The 27,351-nt window shown below is 46.2% G+C and overlaps 1 long non-coding RNA gene across 1 annotated transcript in view; it reads right to left on the bottom strand.

The window, feature by feature from the left end:
* Positions 1-7,235: 7,235 nt before the first annotated feature.
* The window catches only part of LOC123651912, an 86,408-nt gene continuing 66,292 nt past the window's right edge, over positions 7,236-27,351 (bottom strand). The window contains exons 2-3 of the long non-coding RNA XR_006740900.1: positions 9,457-9,540; positions 7,236-8,558 (exon numbers count right to left, since the gene is read on the bottom strand). This is a non-coding gene — a long non-coding RNA (uncharacterized LOC123651912). The remainder of the gene's footprint in view (positions 8,559-9,456; positions 9,541-27,351) is intronic.

The following is a 27,351-nucleotide window of genomic DNA, read 5'->3' as shown; positions in this document are numbered from 1 at the left end:
AGACAGATGGCTGTGTGAACATGTGCCCTATGAGATGACAGAGAGCTTCTAATTATGGATCTGAGTCCAAATTAGAAACCTCTCCCGATTGCCAAACAACGAGTCACATATCCTTCAAATGAACTCTCACATTTGGAAGTAAAACCAACTCCCTGGTCCTCTGTCTCTGATTATCCAGCAAGCCTGGCTGGAAGGCAGGGTACTTCTACAGCCACTCATTTCATCCCCACCGCTGCCCCAACAAGGGGCTTCCCAGCCTGGCTGTGTGATGCTGCTCCAAGGGCATCGGGCCATCTCCCTCTCAGTCAGCAGGTAGGAGGTGGTCAGGACATCAGCCTGTTAAATAGTGTGACTTCAAGAGCCACATCTGCCTGGAGCCAAGGTTGGAGGCTCCAGTCATGCTCTTTCAAAGGCAACCTTGTGCCCCCACCCACCTCATGCAGTCAGGGGTGGCCAGGCTGGGCTCCAAGGCTGCCTTCCACACGGGCCTTGAGTAGCTGGACTTCATATCCACCACTCAGACAGCTGATGGGAGTCTCTCCCAAACCTTGGTGTTCTCTGTTGCTACCTGACAAGTTATTATAAGCTTAGTAGCTCAAGCAACACCATTTATAGTCTCCCTGTTTCTGAGGGTCAGGAATCTGGGCAGAGATTGCCTGGGTCTTCCACTCAGGGCCTCAGAGGCCACAATCATGCTGTCAGTGGTCTGGGTTCTCATCCGGAGACCTGACCAGAGAAGAATCTGCTTCTGAGTTCATTCAAGTTGTTAGCAAAATTCATCTTCTAGAATCTAGAGGCTGGAGGACTTTTTGCTGGGGGTCAGCTCCTAGAGGTCACCCACAGTTTCCAACCATGTGGCCATCTCACAACATAGCAGCTTTCAAAGCTACCAAGGGAGAGTTTCCTTCTCCAGTCGCTAACTTACCCAATCAAGAGAGGACATCCATCACCTTTACCATATAATGTAATCCAATCAAGGGAGGGGCACCAAAAGCCTTCACCATCTCCTATTGGTTAGAGATCACAGGTTCCACTCGCACTCAAAAAGAGGGACATACAAGAATCTGATTCTTTGGGGGTCACCTTAGGGTGTGTCTATCAAATTCAGCCACTTGCTTTTGTGTTTGACACAAACTACAGGATTAGAATTCCTCTCTGATCCTTCTTGCCAGGCCTGAACTTGACCTACATTTTTGGTACTTATCCCTGACTGCTTCCCATTAATTCTGCCCATTCTGTCTCCCTCCAGATGCTCTTGGATGCTGCAGCTGTACATGTTGGTAGCAATCAGCCTTGACAAATGTCATGGAACCTCAGAGGAAATGGGTTGGGAAAGGTTGAGTGTCTTGTTCAAGGTCACTCAGATTACAATACAGACGGAATCTGAACCTGGCTCTGTTTAGCTCCAGATCCCATGACCTTCCAGTCTGCCTAGCCTACATGGTAATGATACTAATCCCATCGACCTCCCAAAACTGACAATGAAATAATGCATGGGACAGTACTTTGCAAACTGAAGAGTGCTATGCAAATATTTATTAATTCTACTCAGTAAAAGCACGGATTTTGGGCTTCTTAACAAAATAGATCTTCACTTGCATTTGCCCTTTGAAAACCCCACGACTAGGCAAAATTTTGTTTACATAGCTTTGTGGCACATTAACAAGAGGTAAACCTTTTTAAATGCTTCCAGTATAATCCAATGCTTAGCCTACAAAGCATGATGGGGAGGGGGATTAATCAAAGAAAACAATCTTTAATCTCCACGTCTCAGTCTTCCTTTGTTCTTTTCTGCTTTCTCTCAGCAGGTTTCCTATTTATACCTGTGATTTCCCATAAGTGAGCCACTGATCTTGGGAGAAGCAGGCTGTCTGTTCAGATACCATCACCCCTCCCTTGATATCCAAAACTATAAGGAAAGCCCAGAGGCCCCCTTCCCATCCCACTCTGGGTGCCATGCTGCCCATCGGAGCCCAGAGTTCTAAAGTCATTGGGAGCTGAAGCTGCTGGGGGGTCTGGGATGGGGGCTGTGGGGAAGATGTGAGACTCAGGCCCAGGCAGGTCCCTATTACAGCACCAAACTGGTGAGACCTGAATCTGGTCACAATTAGGCTTCCATTTGCTGGATAACTGACGCTGTTCATAAAAGCTGAGAAGCGAACAATCGCGCCTTTGTCTGAGACGTCTGGGCTTTATCTTCTGTTATTCAAGGCAACGGGGAGAGAGCGAGATTCCCACACCCCTGGCGCTGAGACCGGTCGCTAACGAGGCAGAAATGCCTCTCTCAGGTACGCCTACCCCTCGAAGATAAGGAGCCATTCCTCCAGGTATTAGTACTATCTATCCGCTCTAATCGCAGAGTTCCCACAGGGTAGCCTGTACATGTTTCTTGTGCGAGGTCTTAAGACAGCCGCCCCGCTGCAGTGGGGAGCAGCCTCTCCCTGGGTGAGCTCAGATGTCGCTTAACTTGTTTACATGACTGAGAGATGGGGTCATGACAGTGACCCTCAGAGCTACTGGAGGGCTCCCCGGCAGAATGCATGTGAAGTGCTTCGCACCGAGCCTGTGCGTAAACCCCTAATGATAATGTGGGATCAGGAGTCAGAGAGGCCCGGATGGAAACATCAACTGGGCCTTTGGGCACCTGGTCCCCTTCAGCCCCTTGGGGCCTCTGAGTCTCCTTCCTCAGATGAGAACCTACTACTCCTTGAGTTAAGAGGCTGAATGCATGGGGCTTGGTCTAGACCAGCGATTTTCAGACTTTTTCATCTCATGGCACAATTCAACTAAACACTAAAATTCTGTGGCTCACCAAAAAATATATTTTTCGCTGATCTGACAAAAAAATGAGTATAATTTTGATTCATTCACACCTGATGGGCATTGTTGTGTTGGCTGTTGCCTTTTTTTTTTTTTTTTTTTACAATCTAAGGGAAAAGAGGCCAGCGCCCTGACTAAAGAGCCAGGTACTGTACGTTTTAAAAATTCTTGGGGCACCAGTTGAAAATCACTAGTCTGGACCAGTACTGGCTGCTGCTGAGCACTTCCAGCGTGGCCAGCCTGGGTTGTGTTCTCAGAATTTCTGCCCTCCTCAGGTCTGTCTGAGAGGGAGGCCAGGCCATTATGCTTCCTGAGCTCAAGGGCACAAAGACGATGTCACTTTTACTCTGTGGTTTCAGCCACCCTGAGCCCACTGGGCGGAAAGGGGACTGTGATGTCACCTCTATTCCTCTGTACTGACATTTCCACCAGCAAATAGCCATCCCCAGAGTTCTGAGTGGGACGGAATCACACAAGGGGTGGGAGACAGGATGAGGGAGATGGAGGAAACAGAAGGGGGTAAACACAGCACCATGCCGGATGGCGGTAATCCAGATGCCCACCCCGAGAACTCACTCCCCTGCCTTCCCTGAACGGATAGCCTCATAGAGCACAGTGTTCTACAGCTTGCTGCCCTGTTATGAAGAGCCTCTGAACTGTAACAACTAATTCCTCGGCGAGGCAAGTGAAAGACATTTTACCCACCACATTATCATCCTGGGAGTGTGGCATGCAGGAGGGTGTGGGCAGGTAGGAAACATCATGCTGGCTGGCCAGTATTCCACATGTTGTGCACTGACCTCAGACTTCCTACTATTCCACGTGCTACGTGAGCCTCCTGTGGCTTTGAGGCGTAAAGTCCCTTCTCTCTCTACACGTGTTTTCTGCATGACAGTAGCCACCAGCTATGGATAGCTCTTAAAACATTTTGAAGTGGAATTAATTAAAATTTAAAATTGTCTTCAGTCTCATAAGCCCACATCGGGCTACTGCCTACCCAGAATGGACATGGGACATTTCCATCTTCCAGCAAGTTCCATCAGACAGTGCTGTTCTAGAAAGGGGGGATTAGTTAGTGCACATCTAGAAAAGTGTTTTAAATGACCATTTCCTTATTTCCTTGATTGTTAAGAGTAGTAACAACTAATTTTATACGTAAATGAGAATAAGCCTCATCCTGTTTCAAATCCTAAAGGATCATAATCCAGAGCCACAATATTGCACAACACTGACAGCTGGAAACAAAAGCCACGTCTTCCCACATGCACAGCACTTGTGTTTGCTCCCTGAGACCGGCGCTGGTCCAGGACTCGAGCTGGTGTCTATGTGCTGGGACCCAGTGACGCCACACAGGTGATGAGGCGTGGGGACCGGCGCTCAGGTGGACACGGGCAGTGCCCCGGGAGAAATTAAATGTCTGGTAATTTATGGCTTGCCCCGGGAGACTCGGGGACGAGTTGTCTGGACACACAGTCTGCACTGGTGTGAGGTTCCCCTTCACTTCCCCAGCGATGCCATGCCTTTCGATGGCACAAGGGTTGCTGCTGTTCCGTGTGAGCGCTGGAGGGGAACACGCCTGCCAGTAGAAGCCTTCATCCGTGTTCACCAGGCGCCAGGCGGCATGCCCACACAGACTCCCAGGAGTAGCAGGGCCAGGTATCACCTTTTAGGTTCCACCCAAAAGAAGCAGAAGCTACTGAGAGATGGAGAGTGAATGCAGATAGTAAAAGGGAAGGGACTGTGTCCCGTCCACGCTGGGCCTGGCTGGGGCCCGAATGCTGGCCATGTGACCACAGGGCCTTCCTTGCTTGCATGAGGACAACTGTCTGAGGTTGGAGTGGTAATCACAGTCACTCGTTGCTAGGGGTTTACTCACAGGCTTACTCCCATGCATTCTGCCAGGGAGCCCTCCAATAGCTCTGAGGGTCACTGTCATAACCCCATCTCTCAGATTTGTAAACAAGTTAAGTGACATCTGAGCTCACCCAGGGAGAGGTAGTTACTGAACTTGAACTCTGGTAACCTGACCTCTGCTATGGGTTTCTGCAAGTCTGCTGGGGGTGTCCTGGGAATTCATCTACGTACCAATCCAGCTTGTCCAGTCTTTTAATTGGCTTCTCCATTCTCTGATTTAGTGGTCAAGCACACGGGCTCTGGGGCTAGACCACGTGGGTCCAAGTCCTAGCTGTGCTGTTAGCCACCTGCACACCATCTGGGCTGGTTTTCCTCCGTAAAAAGAGGGCACTGTATTGATATCTGGCATCGCTGAGGGCATTCAGAATGCAGACTGACAGAATCAGAACTTGCATTTCAGCAAGATCACCAGGTTTATCTGCACATTTGAAATCATACACTAAAAAATAGTGCACTGCAATGAGTTATTTTTTAAGATACATAAGACTCTCAGATGAGTTGGTTTCATACCACACACCTGTCACAGGTCTAGTTCAACTTAGCATGTGCACTTAGAGAGTTGAGGTGTTCCTCAGATGGACACAGCCACGTGAAACCAAAGGATTCCTGTGTTGAACGACAAGGAGATGAAGCTAAATTGTTGCTGTGAGGACTTATGTCAATGAGGAAGGTTAGCAGTACAGTTCCTGTACTCCATGAGGGCTGGGCAGGAAGCATCATTAAGTAAAATAAAATCTGTTGGCATCTGTTCCCACCAAGATTTCATTCCTAATTAGATCCAACCCAGGAAGCCGAATCCTGGAGAGAGAAGTGGTAAGCATCTAGGTAATCTCAAAAGCTACCACACGGGGGAGCTCTTGGTAACCTAAGAGATACCTATCAGTGGGTCCTGCAGGCTCAGGAATTGTGAGAACATCCCTCTTCTGCCTTTTATGAAGAAAAACTGTTGGGAAAAATAATGTCCAACTCTATACCTCACACTGAAGAGAAAGGACAAGATCAATCATACTCACTCTGACACCTGGAAGAAAAATTCACCTTAGAAGAAAGCCATATTCCACGTAAGGATGAGGGATACAGATAGAATGTGCGCACTTTCCTCCAATTACTAGCAAGAGTTGGTATTATTTGAGAGGCAATGAGAGGGTCTTTCTCTCCTCAGCACATTTACTGACCCCTGGAATTCCACTATTAGAGAGTTATTCCTTTGAATTAAGTCAGTAGTTCTCAAAGAGGGATAATTCTCACCCTAGTCCCATGTTAAAATGAACTGATAGGTCCCACTCTCAGAGCCTGATTCAATAGGAACCAGAAAATGCTTGAGAGAGTGGCTCACAGTCACAGGACACTCTCTAAATTCCAATGGCCTCCGAGAAAGCAGAGAAAAAGGCTCAGGGATACCAGCACCACCCAGCTAGAAGGACACACCAAGCCTAATGAGCATGCCAATCACGCCCTGCTCCCACCTCACCATCTGTGGTCCTCACATCCTCTGAACAGACCTAGCTTTATCTCTCTCCACCTCCCACCTCTCCCAACCTGCTCCATGTAGCATCCAGCCCTCCCCACTCGCCTCTCTGCACAGCCTACAGCCTCAGCCCACCCCCTGAGGTGGTGTTGGATCAGAAAAGCCCCTCCAGGGCTCCAGCAAAGCCAGCAGTAGCTTGCCCTGCATTCGGCACTCAGGGCTCATCCCCAGCCACCTCCAGAGCTTGGGTGACAGTTCACTTCTTTCCATCCCAATGCACCACCATGTGCAAGTCCTAACTGGTTCTGACCTCATGTCTAGAACTTTTCCTACACTGTCCCTTCCCATACACCTCTCCCCTGCCAAGGAGCTATCCTGCTAAATGCGTAGGCAATTGCTCTCACCTCTCATGCAACAGAGTAAATGATAGGACTGGATTGTAACCTGTTCTTTCCAGCCACTCTGGCTACGTGCACGTGCAGGCCCTCCTTCCTGGGCCCCCAGGCAGACAGGCGCCCGGGAACTGAGATTCACCTGCCTCTGACTCCTGAGCAGCCCTCTCAGCTTCTCCCGGGCAAGGTCCCTGCAGCCACGCTCCCTCCCTAACGTTAGGCCAGGGTATAAAGGCTGTAAATACAAAGTCATCATCATTATTGGTTTCTCTCTCCAACTACGCAGGGGAAGGGGAAAAAAGACACCCATGGGTCATTGATAATAAGAACTGCATTGATCAAGTGAAGATTAAGAAAGAGAAGACATGACTGGCTGCAAGGAACTCACACGTGATTGGTCAGCACAAGCCCAGGTCTAACCCTTGCTGAAAATCAGAATGGATCCCTTGATAGGAGATCTTTCGGTTACATGGTTGTTTGAAACTCTTACGTAGGAATAAAAATCAAAGCACATCTCATTATACATTTACCATATTGCATTCCAAAAAGGGAAAGATGATATAGGTAAAGAAATAAAAAAACTGAGCAAATTATACCAATACTGATGCCTGTTTGAGCAATTGGGATCAGGACTATCCCAGAACACCCCCCTCAAACTCCCATAAGCAGTTGCAGTCATCCTAACCCACCCTTGAGGTTGGAAACCCATGAAAAAGACGGACTACCCCAGCACACAGGCCACCACGGGGACACTGCATAGGCCTCCGCCACAGCTGAAACAGGTGGCTGGCCCTGACCTCTGTTTCCCTCCTCTCCTGGCCCTTCTTCAGCTCCCCTCCCAGGACCAGCTGCTCATGCATATGGCCTCCGGCCCTGGCCCTCCCGCTTGCCCAAGCAGATTCGATTTCCTCTTCACACCCGGCCCCACCCATCCTCCAGCAGCGGGGAATTCCTTCTGCAGGTTTCCTGTGGGGCCATCCATCTCAAAATGTTTAACTGGTAAAAAGAAAGGAAGGGCTTCATTATCTCTAAGCATCCACCTTCAGGAACACACCTTCCTGATCTGCGCTCTCAGGAGCCTGAGCAAAGGCCATTGCCCGTGGACAACCTGGTCACTGAGTGGCTCCTGCCTATGCACGGTGGGGTCAGTGTTTGAATAGGAGTCCCTACCCTCCTGCTCCTCACCCCCATGGTGCTACACTTCGCCCTCTTTTAAATTCATTCTTAAACTGGAGAGCCGGGGTGGGGGGGTAAATAAACCCCTTTGCAGATTAAGATGTACAAATTGCCAGTTAAAGAAAGTCACGGGGCTGCAAGGTACAGCCTGGGGAACAGAGTCGATAACATATTGATAAATGTGTATGGTGCCAGGTGGGTACTTGACTTATGGGGGTGATCACTTCTTAACTATTGTGCATGTCCAATGTTGTACACCTGAAACTGATATGATATTGTATTTCAACTGATATTGCAAAAAAATAAAATAAATAACCCCTTTGCTGGGGCAAAAGAAGGAGATGGGAACTGAGGCTCACGGCAGGCCTCACCATGCTCGCGGCAGCATTGTCACAGGTCATCCCGGCAGACCTGTGAGAGGAAACCACTGTCGCCTGCTGCCCGCAGGGCAGAAGCAGCGAGGGACACAGGACACACAGCTGGAACTGCCCAGGCCTGCCCCTAACTTCCCAGGCACCCGGGCCAGCACCTGCAAAGGCAGAGTTAAGCGGGGACATGGAGAAAAGCCCACCAGCTTCTCCCATTTTGTCAGGGACAAGTACCCAAGTGGACTGCGGAGCTGAGTGAAAGGGAAGATGGTGAGCAGTTGCCGAGTCCTGGGTCACAGGACCTCCGACATGTTTTCTCATCCATGTATTGCTGCTGCTTCTTACCCAAGGCTTTTTATTGAAAATGAACATTCATGGAACTGGCAACAGTGCCACCTGCCGTTCAGAACGGGCTCAAACCTGTTAAAAGAAAGCAGAACAAGGGAATACTCCAGAAATACAGAATCACCTGCTGCTATCTTCTACTTGTTTTGGGGTTTCCAGTATTTTGGAAGCTCTTCTTCTAGTTAATAATGTAATTTTACTGTTAGTTATTACAACGTTCTTGAAGCAGTTTTCAGAGAGTGTAATATAACCAAAGGATAATACTTAAACAGAATTAAACTCTCCTCGTACTGTAAATTGACCCCTCCACTCTCTATAAGGGTGTAGACCCTCAGTAAACATAGTTCATATGTAATAGTAGGGCATTGTGGTGAGTTGAGTTGTGTCCTCTAAAAAGATGTGGAAGTCCTAGACCCCAGTACCCGTGACTGTGACATTGATGGGAAATAGGTCTTCACAGATGATCAAGTCAATATGAGGTTGTTAGGGTAGACCCTAGCCCAGTAAGACTTGTGTCCTTGTAACCAGGGTAAATCTGGACCTGGAGGCAGACATGTGCACAAGGAGAAAAGAATAGGATATAATTAGAATAGAATAGAATAGACTAGAATAGACTAGACTAGACTAGACTAGACTAGACTAGACTAGAAATTAAGGCAGGGGCCAAAAAAGGCCCCGGATGGCCAGCAAACTACCAGAAGCAAAGGGGGAGGCATGGAACAGATCATTATCCAAGAAGAAACCAACCCTGCTGCCTCCCCCACATCCCTCCACTCCAGAACTGGGAGACAATAGCTTTCTGTTACCCTCAGCCATCCAATTTGTGTGACTTTGTGGTGGCATCCCTAGCAAACTAATACAGACATCAATTGCAATGGGATGAATCTGCTTATATTGCAGCCTCCATGGGATAGAACCAAAGAGCATTAACCAGCTGTGTGTATGTAAAGCTCAATGATGCTCAGCAACTTACCTCATTGCCTTGTCTATAAAATGAAACTCCACTCTCCTCGGCGTTGATATGCATCCGTGATGAGCACAGGCATGGAAGCATGGCCTATAAATTGGAAAGAGTGACAGTTACACAGTCTTATCACAAGGAATACAATATCATCAGACCCAGGAATATACAAACCCTGCTCAGACAAGGTCACTTATGTGCCCCTACAGCCACCTTCCTGTATGCCTTGGGAGGTTGACCAGTAGGAAATGCATCATTGGCCCCTTTCTCTCTCTCTCTCTCTCTCTCTCTCTAAAAAAAAAAAAAAAAATTATATATATATATATATATATATATATATATATATATATATATATATATGTTATTGATTTCAGAGAAGAATGGAGAGGAAAAGAGAGATTGAAACATCAGTGATAAGAGAGAATCATTGATTGGCTACCTCCTCCACAATCCCTACTGGAGATCAAGGCCACAACCTGAGCATGTGCCCTGACCAGAAATCTAATCATGACTTCCTGCTTCATAGGGCAATGCTCAACCACTGAGCTACACTGGTTGGGCTGGCCCCATTCCATTTTGCTATCAGTTGGGATTAGCCAAGGGGTTGCGGGGGCGGGGCGGCACTAGCAGGAGATCAGAGGGCAGGCGAAGAGATGTTAGGTCATGAGGAGCTGCCCGCATCTATAGAAACCTTCAGCTACCCTCTCAGAATTCCAGCAGTTCTGGCCTCCCCTTGGCCCTTCAGGTCCAGGATGTAACCGCACCATGCAAGGGCCAACTCTGCCTACGCCCTGGTAAACAATTCCCTCAGTAAACTCTCCTCACAGTCTCCAGTTTGAGTGTCCTCTTTGGCCTGCCAGGACCCTGACTCAGCAGTTAGTTTAGAAAGTGGTCCTGGGAAATGGCCTCCAGATGCAGCTGTGTGAATGCTGTGCTCGTGTGTTTGAGGACTCCAAGGACTGGCTCCCATGTTGAGGGAAACAGGACACAGGAAATGCGTGCCCTGCAGTGCGGCCATGATTACCTGAGTCATTCACCAGTGCTCCCAGGGGGTGGGGTACAGGTGAGCATGAGACATCAGGAAGGCTAGCGATTGTGGTCCTTCTGACCACAGGAAAGACGGTGATTGTGGTAGAGCAGCAACACAAAGGCATGGGAATACTCTCCCTGCATAAAAAGGAAGGAGAGCCTGCCATTTGTAACAACATAGATGGACTTTAAGTGCATTATGCTTGGTGAAGTAAGTCAAGCAAAGATACTATAGGGTATCACTTATATGTGGATTGAAAAAGAAATGAACTCACAGAAACAAATCAGATTTGTGATTGCCATGGGGTGGGAAGGAGAACTGAGTGAAGATGGTGAAAAGGTACATTCTGGGGAAGTTCATACCAATACTGTGTTGTATATTTAAGAGTTGCTAAGAGAGGTCTTTAAAGTTTTTATCAGAAGGAAAAAAATCATAAACTATGTGAGGTAATGGATGATAACTTAAGTAGCAATCATTTCACATATCAAATCATTAAATTGTTCAACTTAAATTTATACAATATATCAATTATATCTCAGTAAAACTGCAGAGAGTAGACAATACAGTTGACTCATAAACAGCACTGGTTTGAAGTGGTTCCACTTATATGCAATATTTTTTCAATAAATAGTACAGTACTACAAATGTATGTTCTCTTATGATTTTCTTAACAGTTTCTTTTCTCTAGCTTGCTTTATTGTAAAAACACAGTATATAATACATATAACATACAAAATATGTTTTAATCAATGGCTTCTAGTCAACAGTAGGCTATCATACAGTTAAGTTTTGGGGAAATCACAAGTCCTACTTAGATTTTCACCTATCAGGGGTTGGGAGTTGGCACCCTGAACCCTGGCATTGTTCAAGAGTGGACTGTAATTTGCAGTTCCTTCCATCAAGAAGTAGTGTGCTCTTCTACCCTGATTCTGGCCTCAGGGATATTTGGGCCATTGGGCTATTAGCAAATGTGACAAACAGAGGCTGCAGACATTTGGGGTTTGCCTTCTCTCACTGCTGTTGGCAGCCTTTGGGCCTCCATGTGATGACACCTGAGCCAACCTCCTGGGGAATGAGTCCACAAGAAGTGAGACCCCGGCCCCTCCAGGCATCCCCATCATCCCAGCTGAAGCCCGGATGTGGCATCCTAGATCATCCAAAGCCTGTCAAGCTGCTCAGGCCTGACCCGAGCAACTAGATGGCCCACAGGCTTTTCTTGAGCCAGTCTGTTCTGGGTGATTCACAAGTCAGAGATTACCTGAAATAGGAAGTCCCCGGGGCCATTTTTGAAGGCACAATGGAATGGTTGAGTTAAAAGAGAAGTATGTAATACTCATTTTAAAACTGTTGGTTTTATTGATAAGGACTTTAAAATGCAAGCCAAAGGCATGCTTCTGAAAATTCGGATTTCAAATTTCATTTACTCAGTACTAAATTTAGATGCTGTATTAAGTAAAATTAGTGATACAAGACAAATGATGTCCTTGAAAGCATCAAAGCAATTAAAAAACTCTTTGAAGAAAACCAGTGATTATGTTTACCCAAGACCTGTTATTGATGCTGAGTAAATTGCAGACTCTCTTGATTTTGACACCAACTTCTCCACTATGAAAACAATAAATAGAGAAAGATCTTCCCTTGAAAATCGCATGATTAGGCCTTCCATGACCCAAAACTCAATTTTAGGATTAATTTCTTCTTCTATATTACATATAGTAATGTCATTGTTAAAAGAAGGTTTAGCCCAGCCAGTGCTGCTCAATGGTTGGTCAAGTGTTGATTCCAGGTCAGGGTATATGCCCTGGGTTGCAGACTCACTCCCCAGTGTGGGGTGTTCAGGAGTCAATTGCTCAATGGTCCTCTCTCATCATTGATGTTTCTAGCTCTCTCTCCCTCTCCCTCCTTCTCTGAAATCAGTAAAAATATATATATTTTTAAAGACAGGTTTATAATAATGAAAGAATAGCACAGATATCTCAGGTTTCTGGATAATGTATAATTAGAAAAAGTAAGATAGAGATAAGCTACTTTAATTATACAGTATACTACTGCTTTTGAATGTCAAACCTGTTATTGAAATTAACTTATAAAATTGAAACTAACTTATTACTTGGGAAATGTGATATTGATGGGTCACCATGCATGAGAGACTGAAAACTTTAAATTACTGTCTAAATTCTAATATGCATCTACTTTAGGCATTACAGTTTATTCACAGCAATAATTCACCAAGAATGTTCTAATACTTTAGTAACTTTTAGGCTATAGGTAACTGGGACAGTGGGGAATATAGTCCATGAGGAATATAACCTCTTAAAATTACACTTTATTCAAAAAACTACCAAAATTAATACTATATCTGAGATTCTACTATCACAGAAATACTGTCAAATAGAACCATTATCTCTATAGCAAATGAGCTATTGGAGCAAGTAACTATTGAAATGGCCGAGAAACCAGTGATTATGTTTATCCAAGGTCTGTTATTGATTCTAAACAAATTGTGAAAGCAACCAGGTATATTCAAACAAAGTATTATATAATAGTGATATCGAATTCCTAATTATTCTGATGAAAATTGTAGGCTTTCTATTATTGGATTATCAATAATTTGATTTAATTTATGCAGAACTAATATAAACTTTTTGGTATATTGTAATATTGTTGAAATAATTTGTATTATAAAAATTAAAAACATGCTCATTTCTAATCTAGACAAAGCCACTAATTAAGGCTACCAGTATTCTAAAACTAACCCAGTCTAACCAAGACACAGATCCTTACACCAGAGTGTCTTTCTTGACACCACATATGAGAAGGATGGATCATTCTTTACCTCTACCGCACCCCAGCTTCCTCAGGGATCCAATTTCATGTGGTCTATGAACTTCCCTAAAGTGGTTCCAAAGTCTGGGTGCATATGCACTTGTACCCTTTTCCCCAGGGCAACTGCCCATGCCTCCAAAAGACCAAGGACAGTGTATTTCAGGCTGCAGCGGTAGTTCTCTCATTTTAGCACCTGTTACAATTACCTGGCGGGCTTATTAAACCACAAATTACTGGACAGAGTTTCTGATTCAGCATATCTGGAGTAGGGCTCAAGGATTTGCACTTCTAACAAGTACCCAGGGGACACTGTTGTTGCTGATCTAGAAGCTACATTTGAGAACCAAATGGGCTGAACTCTCCAGTCTTTACCAGCAGAGGGCAAGCCCACATGTAGCCCAGTGGGTGTCAATAGAGTATTTCACCACTAGGTGACAGCACCTGCACACAAATGTCTACATTCAGATCTCCCATAAATTAAAAAAAATAAAATAAAAATCACAAAAGCAAGATAAGAAAGCCAAGGCCAAGGGAACTACGTTTTTCTCCAAGGTGACTGATAACCCAATCCTGACAAATGATCAAAATGTTTATCTCTTAAGAATACACACCCATCTAAATCAGGCTTGAGGGAGGAGCAAATACACCGCCTGACAGAAAAAGAAGCCGGATGCTGGTTTGCCTTGGGTCCCTGTCCTGACGCCCCTAGATGGGATTTCATACTTCTCTGTCTGCTGACTTGGAAATGTCCCTCTGTGGAAAGTCCTGGGCTGGATGCTGCAAAATTACCCAAGAAGCTCATTAAAATACAGAGCCCTCTCCCTCCACTCCCCTGTTCTAATTAAGCAAATCTTGGGTTGGGCGCAGACCTGTTTTTAACTGGCACCCCAGTCAATTCTGAGGCACAGCCACGTTTTGGCCACTTGCACGTGTATATTAAATAGACATCGACCGGTGCTCAGGTATGAATATGTGTACATCCCCACCGTTCACAAAGGGGCTTTCTAGGTCCAGGTGTCGCGGCAGTCCCATTCCTAAAGCAGGAGAGTGGCACTGTCCAGCCCAGAAGCCACCAGCCACCGGAGGCTCCGAGCCCCTGAAACTGGGCTGTGAGCTGAGATGTGTGAATCAGTGTCAAGTAACATCCGATTTCAAACTCTCGGGGGTGTGGAGGGGGAGAGAGAATGTAAGGTATTTTTAATGTGGCTACTAGGAAAATTAAATTACTTTGTCGCTCACCATCCGTCTCTGTTGGGCAGCACTGGTTAGAGGATGTAAGTACCAAGAACAGGGGGCGGGGAGTGGAGAACAAAGCATCGCGGGGTGGGGGGAAGCCGTGTTGACCCCCAGCATTCTAGTTGCGTTCCTGGCAGCTGCGCCTGGAGCAGACGCCCTCAGCCAGCAGCCACTGCACAGCTGCGGCAGCTCATTCATGACTGAGTTTCCAACTTGAGTCCAAGCCAACTACAAACACTAGGGGAACGTCCACTCTCCCAAGAGGTTGAGTGTGGAGCAGGCAGGGAGCTGGCCACTGGCTGGAACGCAGAGCGTAATCTCACGGAGGAAAAGAGTGTGGCTGCTACGAATGGTTGTAGGTGTGTGAGGGCCACCCACCGGGACCTGCTTGACTAGTACCGTAGCTGAACTATTGGACTTTCGCAATAAAGAAAAACAGCTGGTAATGAAACAAAACGGTATCTGTTGTTCACTTCGTTATTAGAATAAGAAAGAGTGTGTTCAAATAGCCACCCTGATATACCAGTGCTGTGGCCAAGAAGAAAGGCAGAGCTGGCCTTCTCAGCGATCAAGTAGAATCCTCCGGGCCAGCAGCACCGGCCTCAGCAGGGAACATGGCATGACATGCAAAATCTCAGGTCCCACCCCAAACCTCAGGATTTGCAAACATCTGAATCTGCAGAGAAGCTTTACAAGAGTTTTATTTCCGCTAGACTGAGGACATATGCTGGGAGCAAGATCCCCGATGCTCCGTTGGAGAGCCCTTCTGAAGCTTTGTTTAATGCATTTGAAATTAAGGCTGGAACATAAGGAAGGTTTCATGGAGGTGGGAGAAAACAAGGCTGGGATTGGGTTACAGGATAGTCACCAACATCTGTGCTGTCTTGAGGGTTAGTACCCTCTTTGAGGGGTATTGCTACTGGCATTTCAAATGTGTGTCAACCTAGATGCACAAGAACAAAGGACAGGATGGCTGAAAACCTTCTACTGAAGAAGTTATAGTTGTGGGTTGTGACTACCCTCCATGACTGACCAGTTATGGGTTTAATATCCGATCACCCTGTGAGGTTACTTTCATAGAATCCCTTCTTTTGTCCATAGGATGCACCTGAGAACCAATGATCTAGAGAAAGAGGAGGCCATAGAAAGGGAAGCCCCAAGGGCACTGAAAGTAATGGATGGGAGTTGCCCTCCATCGCTCTCTCACTGCACCTGCTGTCATTGGGAAGCTGTGTGGTGAGCCATTTAGGAGACTAGACTAGACTTTGGAGTTGGGACTACCTGGGGTCACAGGCAAGCTCCATTCCCCTCTGCGTGGCCTGGGGTAGTTACTTTTCTGAGCCTGTTGTTCCATCTGGAAGATGAGGAAATTAATACATCCTGTGTATGGTTATTAAGTGAACTAATGCATGGAAAAGGTTGCCCATGGCCTCGCCAGTGTGGCTCAGTGGTTGAGCAGAGGTCTTGGTTGGATTCCTGGTCAGAGCACATGCCTGGGTTGAGGGCTTGATCCCCAGTGTGGGCATGCAGGAGGCAGCCAGTCAATGGTTCTCTCTCATCATTGATGTTTCTTTTTCTTTTCTTTTTATCGTTGGTGTTTCTATCTCTCTCTCTCTCCCTCTTCCTCTCAGAAATCAATAATATGTGTGTGTGTGTGTGTGTGTGTGTGTGTATTTTATTTTATTTATTTTATTTTATTTTTTAAAGAGTGCCCCTGGCTCTTGGTGCAGACTGGTTACATGATAGTAACGCTAGGACCTCAGCTCCCGCAGTATCACTCGGTCCGTGTTATCTTATCTGCGCCCTCGACACACTTGTTTTGTATGGAAAGTTCTTATTTTCTATAATTAAACGTGAATCTACAACAAGTCATCTAATCTTCATTCTTGCTTAATTGACTCATTAAAGCTTTATCTCCTCGGTCTTACTGAATCAGGTTTGAACTCGTGAACTCCTCCCTGGTTTTGGAGGGTTCCTGCCTGCCTTGCCTCTCACATGATGGCCCCAGAGGCTGGTTCCATCAAGTGAAACCAGTTGGCCTGGTATTTGTGCTCTCCTGAGTCTGTCTCACAAAACAAGAGCTGCCTTCATCGCGTGGCTGTCAGCTGACTCAGTTGTGACTTGGGGACACGGGAGGACCCCTGGGGTCCAGGAGCAGCAGGCCTGGCTTGTGGTTCCCCCTGAGGCCCCACAGGAGTGTCGTGGGGAAGAAGTCACGTATCAGGAAACATCATTGCCAAGGGATCTGAGATGGGCTGAGTCAACAGAAACACCCAGATCAGATTCCCAAATTAGGAATCTGAAACCAAGAATCCCTGGTTTCCTCTGTCAGGGAGGGAGTATTTACCACCAAAGAACTACTTTGCACAGGGGTGGTATCTGAACCTGCAGAGAACAGGGGTGGTATCACTGGTGCTAGTGATTTCGTGCCCACAGGAGCTCAGGTGAGCAGTAGAACCCTGGGCCTCACCTGCAGAAGTGTGTGTGTGTGTGTGTGTGTGTGTGTGTGTGTGTGTGTAACGGGGGTGGGGAGAGGGAGAGCTCGAGGAACAGGGAGGAGAGGAACTCATTTCCCACCTCCTGGCTGTCAGCTCTGACTGTTATGTGCTTGGCGGCATTGGGGACCCTGCTCCTTCCTGTCTTCCCCAATCCAGCCGGGGCTGGGCTTCTGGTGAGCGAGGGAGAGAAGGCAGCACCTCCATTGGGGACGCGGGGAAGGCTGACTTCCTAGAAAATCAAGTCTTTTAAACTTCTTTCTAAATGTGTTCCTGACTGAGGGTCCTCTTCTGTGGTCTAAACTGCTTATGAGCCTCAAAGAATAACCCTTTTTTTTTTTTTTAAGAAGAATTTTTTAAAATATATATTTTATTGATTTTACACAGAGAGGAATTGAGAGGGACAGAGAATTAGAAACGTCGATGAGAGAGAAACATCAACCAGCTGCCTCCTGCACCCCCCCCCACTGGGGATGTGCCCGCAACCAAGGTACATGCCCTTGACCGGAATTGAACCCGGGACCCTTCAGTCCGAAGGCCAACGCTCTCTCCACTGAGCCAAACCGGTCCTGGCAAGACTCCCCTTTTTAAGCACAGTTGGCACACATTATATTAGTTGCAGGTGTATGATATAGTGACAGGACATTTACATATCTCACAATGGGATCACTAAGTGAAGTCTAGCAATTCTGTCACCATGGCAACTTATCACATTGTTGGCTGTGTTTTCTGGCTACATTCCCGGTTCCACCAGCCCCAGCCCCTGGCAACCATCCGCTTGAGCTCTGTTTCTGCAAGTCTTTTTGTGTTTAGTTTTGTTTTTTGAGTTCAAATTTGCCACAACATGGGTGGACCTGGAGGGTATTGTGCTCAGAGACTCAGCTTGGTTTTTGCTGCTGGGGGCTGTCTTCCAGTCAAATCCCTTTACGTCATTCAAAAAAATATCAACACAAAAGGTCTCGGATGCCACCACACTGGGCTTCCTACTCTGATGACTAGGGTGGGAGGTCACAACTCACAAGCAAACTCCTTCCTGGTCCTGGCCTGAAGCCCTAGCTCAGAAGCCATCCTGGAAGGAACAGAGGGCAGTGATTGGCTATCAATTTCTGTCCAAAGAAAAATGTGAAGAACAGTAATAGCCCCAATGCAGAACACTACCATCTCCTTTCTAGAGCGATGATTCTTAGAGGCCCAGCCTCTGAACAGGAATGCTCCTTTGGGTTGTTTATTTCATGCACATTTTCCTACAACAAATAAAACACTGATAATGTTACAATGTATTGAGTCCCTGCTGAGTGAGGATCACTGTATCAGGCATTTCCTACATATCACCTGTGATCTTCACTACTCCTCAGGAAACACACCTTAATGGCTCCTTTAAAGGAGACCACTGAGACCCAACAGGGTGAGCAACATCTTGTAACCATGTCCGGGCCCAGGATCTGAGCCCAAGCCAGCCCAACAGCAATTGGCTCCTACCTAAACCTTCTACACTGAGTGGCCAGATTATAATATTATGATCTCTGAACGCATAATAATCTGGCCACTCCATGTAAATCCTATATAATAAAAGGCTAATATGCAAATTGTCCCCTCGACCAGTTCAACCAGCAGGCAGGCTGGCCAACCGTCCATATCACCTCCACCTGGCCAGGATGGCTGGACCCCACCCATGCACAAATTCATGCACTGGGCTTCTAACACACACACACACTCAGTGGCCAGATTATTATGCGTTCAGAGATCATAATAATCTGGCCACTCAGTGTATATTCTCTCTAGACATCTCATTCTTAGACTATGTCTGAAAATGTAATAAAATAAACATATTGTTACTTCATGAAGCAACAAAGTGCAGTAGACATGGGAGTCAGTCAGTAAATAAACAGAGTGGATGAGTAGACTGAGTGTGTATCAGCTCCCTCTCTGCCCACAGGAACACATGACCATGATATGACCTCAGGCTCTGTGTTCCAAACTGCCTCGTCTATGCCCTGACCTTGTGGGACCCTGCAGAACTGAGGCTTCAGGTGGTTTCATGCAACCTGGCCGATGTGACTCAGCTGATTGAGTGTCATGCTATGCACCAAAAGGTTGCCCATTTGACTCCTAGTCAGGGCATGTGTGGGGCATGTACGGAAGGCAACCAATGAATGTTTCTCTCTCATGTTGATGTTTCTTTCTCTCTCTCTCTCTCTCTCTCTCTCTCTCTCTCTCTCTCTCTCTCTCTCTCTCTCTCTCTCTCTCTCTCTCTCTCTCTCTCTCTCTCTCTCTCTCTCCACCCATGTTCTCAGGTGAGGATTAAAAAACAATTAAAGAAAAGAAGGTGGTTTCATGTCTCCTGCCAATGTTTTCCCACAACTCAGACTTCGGTTTCCCTTTGTCTCAAGGCCACATAGTGATGGAGCCAAGCCCAGCTCTTTGGGATCCAGTCCAAACCAAAGAGTGTGAAGAGCATGCATGGAAAAGTGTTAAAACAGCTTAAAGAATGGGCTGTTTTACATCATAATCCTGTAAGAAGAGCTTGGAGGCACCAAGGACCACAGTTGGCTGGAAAATGCAGCTTGGCCTCATAAGAAGGGGAAGATATTGATAAACACAAGAGGTTTGGTTTGGTTTTCAGATATGTTCTTTGAGAACCCATGTATATTTTTCTTCCTATAAAATCAGGAAAATAAGACATCTCTAGGAGTGCACTATAGCATGACCTAACATTTCAAAATCTAACATTTAGATTCAAGGCAAGGATTTGGGGGGAATGGAGACCATGACTGTTTGGTTAAACAAATCCCAGCCTAGTTAGAAACCACATGTGCACAGCAAATGAAGAAGTGGGTGAGTGACTAAGTGATGTTGCTGAAATCTCCATTCTTCACCTCACTCACGCCGGTCCTCCTCAGAGGACCCTATGATGCAAATTGCAAGAACAGTGGTTTTTTTCTCCTCCTGGCAGAAAAAGAGCTATTTGTCTCCATTAAAACTATGTTTGCCTGACTAATGTCTGGTTCCTAGACATGACTTTCATTTGGGGTGAGCGACAGCTGTGGACAAGCAGACAGACCAGGATCACGTACTCTGCCTGAGGCTGTGTGGCCGTTCCTCTGTCTCAGCTGCCTCTCCTCAACCTCTTAACACTGAGGGCCAGTGCTCAGTTCTTGCCCTTTCCTCTTTATCTCACTCTCTGGTGGTTCCATCTGGTCTGTGGCCTTTCAGACCATCTCTAGGCCAAGGACTCCCGGACCTGTACCGAAGGCCAGGCCCTCTTCTGCACACCAGCCCACATCTCTCCACCTTGACCCTCATGAACTCTCCTAATTTAGTTAGTCTAGAACCATGGTTGGCAAACTGCGCCTCGAGAGCCACATGGGGTTTGTGAGTCGCGGTTTGCCGCTCTATTGACTGATGAGCTTGCCGACCACTGGGATAGGAGCTTAATCACAATGAACAACAACAGACTATAATTATCGGAATTGAGAGTCTAGGTCAGTGGTCGGCAAACTCATTAATCAATAGAGCGGCAAACCGCGACTCGCAAGCTGCATGTGGCTCTCGAGGCGCAGTTTACCAACCACTGGTCTAGAAAGAAGGCTGGGCTCCCCCCATTCCACAGGCAGTCTTCCCATTACAGTAACAGCACTCCATCCTCCTGGAAGCTCCAGCCAAAGACCCTGGAGGTGTCCTGACCCCTCTCTTTCTACCCCATTGCCCCAAACATCTGTTAGCTTCAAAATGCATCCTGAATCAAACCCTTCCTCAGTCCCTTCATTGCACTGCCCTCCCCGTTTCACTCTCAGGAAAAGCTGGTGTCTTCTAGTTGTCTACAGGGCTAATGAGGCTCTTCCTCTCTGACCTCGCCTCCTTCCCCTCTCCAGCCACACTGGCCTCCTGGCTGTTCCCCAAGTACACCGGGCACCTCCCACTTTGGGACCACAGTGCTAGCTGTTCTCACCTCCATCAGGGCTGTGATCAAATGCCATCTGCTCCGTGAGGCTCTCCTGGCTGAGTAGACCCTATGTCCTAAAAGAACTAAACCAGACAATGCCTGCCAAATGCACACGTCAGGCCCTGGCACCCAGAAAGACTCGTTCAGTAAATGTTGACTTTAAGCCCCCAGAATGTCCCAGGGCTGGAGAGGAAGGCAAGATGTCCTGGTAAAAGTTCAATCTCCAGGGACCTATCTTTCTATCCCCACGTGTCCTCATGTTTATGCATACAGACAGTGTTTCTAGCTTGTCTTCTCCTTCCCATGGCCCAGGGGACATTTTAGATAAGTCCCTGCTTCTATAACCAGAACTTCTCCTTTTCAAACAAGTCTTAAGGAGACTTGACCAAGAACACTGGGCATTTTCCAGGAGTTTGCTCACCCCCACTTCCTCCCTGGGGCCCTCGCCAAATCTGCACAAGCCAGGGACGGGCGAAAGGAGACTAGTAGTCTGATGAATCAAGCACATGATCTCAGAGGACTTTCATTTTCATGCTTGCCTAATCTGAACCAAACTTCCAATGTCCTTGATTTAAATCCAAAACATAGCCAGCGGTGTACAATGTATTATTGCTGACCACTTTGCAAGATCTGTGTGAGAACTATTTTTTTAATGCCATATGATATTTTGAAATGACTGACTTCTCTGAAAATGTATGGTTATTACTTCAGAGAAAAAAGAAAGAGAGCCTGTTTTCTTGCAGTTGGATGAGAGGAGAGTAGAAGTGCCTACATCGTTGTGCTTTGGAGCACCTGAAGAAGGAGAATTGGGAGAGGGAAGGAAGCAGCTGTTTATCTCTTTGCCTTTCAGAATTAAAGACTGGAAGCTATGTAGGCTCTGGGAACTGTATGGAAGGCCACACCAGACCCACAGCAGCAGTGATTGCCCTGTGGGGTCTGGCGGCGGGGAGTTCTGAGCGCTCAGAGGAGGCCCTCAGCAAGGATCTCAAATGCACGCTGCTCACCTTCTGAGCCCTGGCGGGGCAGCTGCACCTGAACTTCCCCTACACCCAGGCCTATGTGATTCTCAACATCCACCCACAGGTACGTATTTGTCACAACTAACTTGGTGGCAGTTGCAGAGCTCCAGGCAGGATGGCTGACCTCCACCACCAGCTCATGAAATCCTTATTTGCAGAAAGGCTTAACTATAATAACAACAGCAGCAAAAGCCTAAGATGTAAGGAAAAGTTGACTCTCAAAAAAATAGGTAATTCAAGGAACAGAACTGAATAACCTGGAAATCCTCAGCAATATCTGAGAAACCCTTGCATCTGAACAACAGGGCCAACTTTAGGAAATGACAATGGGCACAGGATCTCTGAAGGATAAAGAAGAGGAGAGGTGACTAACAAAGAAGGATAAACTACACAGGAATGGTCCACATGGGAGGCCAGTCAGCTTCCCATAAGTTGTGGGTCGATTTCCAGCTGAACAGGATGAATTCTAAGCAATAGGCAGATGGCTTTGGAAGCAGAAGGAATTAATAATAACATCATCTGGAAGTCATACATCCTTCTCTGTCCCTAAAGGAAAAAAACGACAGTTGGTAGAAGCTACAGAGAAACAAACATTTCAAATTGTACGAGGAAAGCAGGTTTCAGGCATGGAGCCACCACCACTCTGGCCTGGTTCCGGAGGTTGCCAGGAGAGTGAGAAAGGGAATCTACTTGAACGTGGCATGTTGGTGAAGACTGTAATCACAGACGAGCAGTTCCAGTCACCCACTGAACTTTGCTGTTCGAAGAACAGTCCTTCAGTGAAGGAAACTCAAGTCACCAGGAAGAGGCTTCTGCAATGATCCACTACACTATGATGCCAACATTCTGTGGCAGTTGTTGCCATTTTGACATCCATACTGATATGTAACCCCCGAAACAAATTATTGAATTTTCAACCTCTTTTATTAGCATGAAATATGTGCAGTAGATGCCCTCACCCTACTGCTCATTCACCACCACCCCCAGTTAGTCCATCCACAGCTCATCCTTGACTCTCACCGAATTCCTCCTTAGAACTCCCTATATCCTTTACCCTTTCCTTCCAAGTGCCCCCAAATCAAAATATCTCTGGGACTCCAAACGGTGTCACCTATTGTCCACACATGGGGCACCATGGCCTGGCCAAGGGTGCTTCCAGTGAACATATAAGGAAAGGCGGAGTGAAAGGAAATGAAATGGATGTAGCAGAAGGAAGGCAGAGGGTGACTGGAGATGACTGTTGTCAGCATGTGACGAAAGAAGGAAGACAATGAGGAAGTGGGGAGCAAAAGTGTGCGTATGGAAGAGGATGAGTACGCAGCAGGGCATGCCAAGGTCAGTAGCAACATCAAAGCCCTGAGTAACTTCCCTCTGTTGCAGGTTAGAGACGGCATGGATGCCCCAAGACATGTGAACCCAGTGCACACTGGGGTCAGGTTCTGGCTGAGCTGAAGAGCAGAAGTCCTTAAGAGGGAGCTCCCTAAATGAGGGGCCCGTTGAGGCTGTGGTAGCCTGGCTTCTGTGGATGTCAGACCATACTCCCCGCTTCCCACCACTGAGGGGACCAGACACATCCACTCATTAGTACTAAAACCCCTTCCAGTCTTCAGGTGGAGGAAGAGGCCCATCCCATAAGCCATGGCAGCTGAGGGAGTTGTCAGAGCTTTCCCAGAGGAGCATGCTCCTAACTCTTTTATGCCTCACTTACTCAAATAAAGAACTTATTCAAATAAAGAACTTTTCAAATAAAGAACTCCTTACAATTCTTCCCTGAGAGAAAGTGGGGCTGTGACTTAGAAACCTGAAGGCAGGTTTGCTAGGCCTGCTATAACAAAGTACCACAATCTGGGTGACCTAAGCAACAGAAATTTATTTTCTCACAATTCTGGAGGTGAAAAGTCTGAAATCAAGGTGGTTCCTTCCAAGGATGGTGAGGGAAGGATCTCTTCTTGGCTTAGAGATGTCTCCCTGCAAATTCACGTGGTGTTCTCCCTGTACCTACACATTGTCTTCCGTGTCCAAACTTCTCCTTTTTATAAGGACATAGGTAATAACTAGGGTTACACCCACACCAATGAACTCACTTTAAACTTGGTTGCCTTTGAAAAGACCCCGTCTTCAAACAAGGTCATGTTGTGAGGCATTGGAGGTGTCAACATGAACTTTTGGGGAGATAGGAAAGAACAAATCAACCCATAACAACAAGTCGGAGGGGAAGAGCAAGTGCGTGCTCAAGTCCATGTTCCGGGAGACCTCCCTCTAAGTGTGCAGAGTTGGCAAGCAGCAGCTTAGCCTCCGACCTTTGGAAATCCCCAGGATCTGGTTTTCCTAATTATTGCAATCTCATCCTACCAAAATAGACATCTAAGTACATTCCATGCATTTCTGGTGAGAAGCTCACTCTGCTACATTCTATGTAATATGCTAAATTGGTTTTTAACTACAGTGGTTTAAGCGGGGGGCCCTAGAAGCTCAGAGACGGGGATGGAATCTGTGGCTTTCTGCCACAAACGTTTTGATTGGTGGATTTCACCCTATACCAGCTGCTAACTCTTCATATACTGCCCTTGTATATGAGATGCTGTTGGAGGAAGTTGGGAAGGAGTGAAGTGGTGACCAGCTTAAGCCACTGTAGATGGCTATAGAGGTGAGAGAATTAGCTTGAGAAAAATAAGCCAGGATCTGTGCAGCAACTCTCAGAAGTCTTAGTATCAGGACTCTTTTCCAGGGTTAAAAAGTACCGAGGAGCTTAAAGAGCTTCTGCTTCTGTGGTTTTGTGGTTTATGTCTATATTTACTCTGTTAGAAATTAAAAGCGAAAAAACTTTGTAGTGTGTTTATTCAAGGTAATAATAATGAATCCTTTACATGTTAACATAACTAACACATTTTTCATGAAAATTAACTGTATTTTCTCCCCCAAAATATGTAGTGAGAAGACAGTCACTGTGTTATAGTTTTGGAAATTTAATGTCCGACCTTGGAGAAGACAGCTAGAATTTTGTATCTACTTTTGCATTCAATCTGTTAGTTATGCTGTTTTAGCTGAAGTATATGAAGAAAAATCCTGCCTTACAAAGACATGGAGTTGTGAATGTCAGGACTTCATGGATCTCCTAGAAAGAACCCAGGGCTCCCCAGAGGCCCTCCAGCCTTACTATTGGACTAATAGTTAATATCTTATGCCATCTTTTTGGGACCTCCTCTACTAACTATACGTTACAAGGAGATTCAAACCTCAAGATTTTAATCCATAATATTAAAAATATGTAAATTTGTCTGTGTCATGTACATACCCACAAAGTCTTAACTCTTATTACCACATTTGAGAAGTCAGCTTTGTGCTAACAGTTGCTATCTTTTAGTTTATTCACAGTGAGATCTGTGCATTTAAATGATATTAAAATATGTATCCATAAACCAAAGGCAATAAGAAATTATTTTGTGAATTTAATTCTGCTGACTTGTCTTTTTTCTTTTGGTCTTTTGAGGAACTGTGTTATATGAATCATAAGTGACCATGACAATGCAAAAGAATATAAATGAAATTGGTTCCTTGCCCAACTGTTTCAAACATAACCCTGATTAGCAAATTGTGGCTTGTCTGTGCTGACCAAAGGGCTTGACCCTAAGACTCTGGGTATAGTCACAACTTACCGTTAACAAATCTCAACCAAGCGATAGACAGTCTCACCTTGAAAACAGCCCATGGGTTGTTTTGCTAAGTCAGTGGTTTACAGAATGTCATGTGAACATGGTTAACAAGGGTGACTGAGTTTGAAGGGACTGGTCCACGCATGCCAAAATGCTAAAGAAACCCATCGTGAAGTTAAATCTTGAGACCAATAGTTCCAGCCTGACTCTTAGAACGTAGGAACAGAAGGCAGAAATGAGAAGAAAAAGGAGTCTACGGCCATACCACCCTGAACACGCCCGATCTCGTCTGATCTTGGAAGCTAAGCAGGGCCGGGCCTGGTTAGTACTTGGATGGGAGAAGAAAAAGGAGAATGCCTTCATCCTCTTCCTTAAAATAGGGCTGACCCTAGACTGTACTTACCTTGAAGGCCCTCCTCCCACCAACCTTTTACACCCTTTGTCCCCTCGGAAGTTCCTTTTCCTAAGTGCCCAGTGCTTCCCATTGCCTTTGTCCTATATCTTTTGGGTCCGTGATTTCCCAATGTTATTCCTCTATCTCAGCTTCCCTTCTCCTTAGCCTCACTCTCCAAACTGGTGCCTCACCCAGGAATCCCAACAAAATCTATGTCCTATGTACATTCAACCTTCAAGGTTTCAGTACACATTTCCTGAGCCCTGCCTGCCCTGACCCTCTTCTCTGTGCTTAGCCCTGATGTGAAAGAAGTCTTCTAGACACCCCACCTCCTTTGTCAGGGCCATTTGCATCTTTAGAAGTAGGTGTGATAGGTAGTCCATCAGTAGTGTGTCACAAAGAGAAGTGAAAACACTCAGGTGATGTGAGGGGAAATGGTCGGGACTGGGGAGAAGTCACGAGGACCTGTCACACTCCCACCCTCAAAGCTACTTTAAGTTATTCCTGTCAAGAGAGAAGGGTAACACCCCAGGAAACTTAACCTTGGGTCGCTGATTTCCCCTACTCCCTTTGAATTCCCCTACTCCCTTTGCTAGAAAAAAGAGTGAAATAGTTTTTCTAGATTTATTGAAAGAAAAACCAATAGTCATTCTCCTAGCTTCAAATGAGGATTTTTTAAAAATATATTTTAATTCAAATATTGATTTCAGAGAGGGAGAGGGAGAGAGAGACAGAAACACCAATGATGAGAAAGAATCACTGATCGGCTGCCTCCTGCATGCTCCCCACTGGGGATTGAGCCTGCAACCCTGGCATGTGCCCTGACTGGGAATTGAATTGTGACCTCATGTTAATAGGTCGACACTCAACCACTGAGCCACAATGGCTGGGCCAAATGAGGATTTTTAATGCAAGGCCTATAAGGTCTGGCATGCTGCCCAGGTGAGCTGATGGGGTCTACAGAAAAGGCTAGGAAGCCTCAGTAGGCATTGCCAACTGAGTGTGGATCAATGTGCCTTAGCAACAATGATACAGAGACAAAATGACAATGCGTTTCCCAGGGGAAGAATACCTTTCTTTCTGCCCCAAAGCAACTCGTTGACTTCTTGCAATATCTGTCAGAATGAACTTTTCTGACACCACACTCTCCTTTCCTGGGTGGTTGGCTTTTTCTGGGTAATTATTCCATTTCATAGTTTTCTTTCTGGGTTGATGTCTCTCCCGGATGTTATATAGCAATCCAAAGCAAAATATGATACTCCACGAAGTCTTAATAATTGTGTTGACCCTCATCTTGATTGTGTCCATCAG

Source organism: Pipistrellus kuhlii, unplaced genomic scaffold (genome assembly GCF_014108245.1).
Source record: "Pipistrellus kuhlii isolate mPipKuh1 unplaced genomic scaffold, mPipKuh1.p scaffold_m20_p_10, whole genome shotgun sequence".
In the NCBI taxonomy this organism is placed as follows: Eukaryota; Metazoa; Chordata; class Mammalia; order Chiroptera; family Vespertilionidae; genus Pipistrellus; species Pipistrellus kuhlii.
The sequence above is the reverse complement of the archived record's forward strand: the minus strand, read 5'-3'. Positions and strand labels throughout refer to the sequence as shown.